We start from the raw sequence: 4,546 nt of genomic DNA, 5'->3' as shown, positions 1-4,546 counted from the left end.
ACACTAAAAATGGAGAAAGTAGAAAGCAAGCATGTATGTGAAGAAATCAACAGAATGGAAACCAATTCTTTAAAAAACCTTTAAAATAGAAAAAAAGGTTGGCAAGATTGAACTAAAAGATGAAGAATGAAAAAAATATGAAAATCAGAAGTAATCTCTATATTGGATTGGATAAATAAATTAGGCTAGATTCAGCTAATAGCATACTCTTATGTAATAACAAATGAATTAATTTTTATCTATAATATGCATATGTTTCAAAAATACATAATTTTTGGTATTTTTGTTTTGCAGAAGTACACATTTATGATAATACCACTTAAGAAACTCTGAAAAGATGTAAAGAGTGCTGCATATGTTTATATGCACAAACATCTGTGGAAAAATCTTAAAACACACACAGAAATGAAAATTAAACAATCAAGAGAGCAATTGCTTTTGCAAAAGTAGGAAGGGAATAGAATCAGGAATAGATAAAAACAATCTTTCAACTATATCTGTAATATGTTGACTCTTTTGGAAAGAAAGAAGGGAGAAAAGTAAAGAAAGAAATAGCAAAGGATTTGTAGCATGTAAACTTTTAAAAATCAACAAAGCTATATGATCATACAGAATTTTATTGTTATTTTTCTATAAGCTTACACACTTCTTTTTTTACTTTAAAAATATTTTCTAGTTGTAGATGGACACAATATCTTTATTTATTTATTTATTTATTTATTTATTTATTTATTATATGGTGCTGAGGATCAAACCCAGTGCCTGACGCATGTGAGGCAAGTGCTCAACAACTGAGCTACAACCCCAGCCCAAGCCTACATATTTCTAACTGGGTACTCACTGGTTTTGCTGTCTCATTTCCCACGCACTTCTTAACCCACTGAAGTCTACTTTTTGCTTCCAGGATGCCTCTGTGAAATACTCTCAGCAAGGTGAAATGTGATTTTGTTGCCACATCTAAATATGCTTTATGTATTCATAATGGTAGGCAAGTTAACCACCCCATCAAATATCCATGTTCTCGCCCCAGAATGGAGAATATGTTGCATCACATAGCAAAAGAGCTTTGTATATATATTTAGATTAAGGAGAGTGAGATACAGAGATGATCCTGGATTCTCCATGTGAGCCCAACCTAATCCCAAATGATACTTAAAATTAGAGACAATTTCCCAGTTGTGGACAGAAACGTGTGAGATTTAACAATGGAAAAGGATATGAGAGATGTGATACTGCTGGTTGTGGATATGCAGGCTGCCTCTAGAAGCTGGAAGGTGTAGGAGGTATGTTACTTCCTGGAGCCTCCAGAAAGGAACCAACCCTCCTGAGGGCTGGATTTTAGCCCAGTGAAACCCTTGACATATTTCTGATCTAGAGAACTGTAGGAAAACAAATGTGTGCTGCTTATTTTTTAGTTAAATTATTTTTGAAACTAACATATAAAAACAAAAATTGCACATATTAATGGGATACATGTGATTTTTTTGGTGCATGCACACACTGTATAATGTTTAAATCAAGTTACACCTATGCATCCCATCAAACATTCATCATTCTTTATGATGAAACCATTCAAATGGTTTCCATCTACCTTTTGAAATATATTGGATATTATTGTTATCTGTGGTGAATCTCCTGTGCAATCACACACCAGAGTTTCTTGCTTCTATCTAAATTTAACTTAGTACCCACTGATTGAGATTTTCCATACCTGTACTTTGTCCAGCCACTGATAAACTACCATTCTAAATTTCTAGGAAGTCAAACTATTCTAGATTCCACATATGAGTGAGATCATGAAGTTTGTGTCTTTCTGTACCTGACTTATTTCACTTAATGTAATGTTTTCCAATTCTCTCTATGTCAACACAAATGACAGGATTTTATTTTATTTTATTTTTTAGGTCTGAGCAGTATTCCATTGTGTATAGGTACTGAATTTTCTTTATTTATTCATCACTGAAATTTATGCTATTTTATTCAGTCAAGTTAGTACTTCTTTTTATAGCAGCAATACAAAACAGGGTTGAACTGAAGTGCACTCAACCACTGAGCCACATCCCAGCCCTATTTTCTATTTTATTTAGAGACAGGGTCTCACTGAATTGCTTAGCACCTGCTGTTGCTGAGGCTGGCTTTGAACTCATGATCCCCCTCAGTCTGCTGAGCCACTGAGATTACAGGCCTGTGCCACTGCATTGGTCACAAAACAAATATACACTTCTTACTTTATTTTTACAGCTTTACACTTGCCTCAGTGTTGTGATTCCGTGTTTCCATTTTCCCTCCTTTTAGAGTCATCCATCCTCTGTGCAATTTCAGAATGGCTCTTCTTTTTCTTATCCAACAACTAACTGATTATTCTTCTCAATTCTAATACATTTTCAATCAATTTCTTTGCAATTATATTTTTATGCTAGTAGTTTTCTTTTTCTAACCACTCTTTCTAATATTTTATTGACATGCAATATTCATATGTATTTATAAAGTACAGTGTGATGCATCTCTTTACCTGACTTCACAATATACTATAAAATTATATTAAATAAAATAACATCATTATGACATAACAACAGAGAGACTAAGGGAACAGAATGGAGAGTAAACATAGCACCATGCATTTACAACTAACTTATTTTTGAGGAAGGAGCTAAAAACACACCATGTTAAAAGGATAGTCTCTTCAATAAATTGTGCTGGGGAAATGATATCCACATGCAGAAGAATCAAACTAGACCCTTATCTTCCCACCGATACTAATATCAACTCCAAATGGATTAGAGACTTAACTCTATGACCCCAAACTAGAAGAAAACATAGAGGAAACATTTCAGGGCATATTCCAGTGGTTTTCAGTGAAGGGCAGTTTCACCCTCTGGGGACAGTTACTGACAATATCTGGAGACATTTTCATTTGTCACCACTGAGAGCACTACAGTTATACAGAGATAAGGTTCAGAGACTCTGCTAAATATTCTGAATTACACAGGGCAGCCCCTACGATAAAGAAATAACCTGTAAAAAGTGTCAAAAGTGCCAGTCAAAAAACCCTGATTTATTTCTAGTGTGTCAAATATCACATGGGCTAATAGTTGTTATTTTCCATATCCTTCAACTTCCAAATCCCCTTTTCAACTTAGTTTTTTATTCACAAATTTATATTCTTACATATAGCCATTGTGCTACAAGTTAAATTGGAGTAACAGTTTTCCCTAAATTTTCATTTAAAATTTAAGAAGTTCTCACTACTAAAATCAGCAACAATACCATTTTGCCAATGTCCCAATCTTAGGTACCACTATGTCTCTTTCAAATCCAAATATTTCCCAAATCCTACCGGGCTTTCTTTGCTAGAACTCCATGCAAACATTGGCTTACATTAAGTGACCAAGTTTGTATTAATATGTTACAGTAGAACTAAAAAAAAAAAAACAAACTAATATTTTCATCTTATATTATTTTTACAGCCTTTGGTATAAGTTATCACTTCTTTCTTGAGATTATGATGGAACCATATTATATCAATAACTTTTGCACAATTAGTTTTACCCATTCTGCAAAAATAAAGAGAAAATTTATTTGAATAGGGTAGGCACTTCCCCCACTTTTTCATTACAAGAAACTGCAGGTGACATGCAGACTCCACTGCAGGTCTTGTTTCCTCCCTGTCTCTTTTAAATGTGAGTTTATTGCTGCCCTGAGACTGGACAGATTCATGGATGTGCAGGTCAACCCCTAAATGCAAGTGAACCAACTACTTAACAAACATATCAGACACACTCCAGTTGGAAGGAAAATGGCTTGTGTAGTACCTATTTAGAGAAGGCATGTTGTCCCAGACTAGTACTTTCCTACTAGATTGTTAAAACATTTCTGACAACCTGAAATATTTTTGGTCTTGCTTTCCAAATACAGAAACAAATTCTCACTCTGCTGCATCACAAGAGCCAAACTTTCCTCTTCTATTCTACAGCTGCTAGGGTGGATTCAAGCAATAGAGCCTATTACTAAGTTTCTTACCACTGCTAGAGAAAAACCCAAGCTCATTTTTATGGAATAATGTGGGTTTTTTTTTCCAGGATCTTATTCTAGTTTGTCTCTTTAGTATTATGTCTTTTTTCCGTCTCTTAAGCACAAAATAAATATTAGCACTAGCAACTTAATATTATCTTAAAGAAATGTTTAATCTAACAAGAGATTAGGGAAAGTCAAAAGACTTCTAGCATCAAAGACTTAATAAAGTTTAAAAAGATAGCTAGCTTTGGGATGGTGTATTTAGTATATTTAGGGATAATTTAGTGGAAAATGAAACTAAATGATAGTGTTCCTATTGTCCTGGGATTGGACTCAATAGAAGCCAGTATTGCCTCCATCCTATACCATATCCAAGGCTGGTAAACTATCTCTATTCACAGTATGAACTCCTGTCCTCATCAATACAAAGAGGTAACAGAGGAGAAGGAAATGAGTGAGGGCTAGCCAGCAGATCACATATAACTTGCCTAGCTAGAGTTTGTCTTCCCAAAAGGTAAGGGGGGTGGGTTGG

The sequence above is a fragment of the Marmota monax genome, unplaced genomic scaffold (assembly GCF_021218885.2).
Source record: "Marmota monax isolate L192 unplaced genomic scaffold, Marmota_monax_Labrador192_F-V1.1 WCK01_AAM20220418_F8-fsc00097, whole genome shotgun sequence".
Taxonomy (NCBI): domain Eukaryota; kingdom Metazoa; phylum Chordata; class Mammalia; order Rodentia; family Sciuridae; genus Marmota; species Marmota monax.
The sequence above is the reverse complement of the archived record's forward strand: the minus strand, read 5'-3'. Positions refer to the sequence as shown.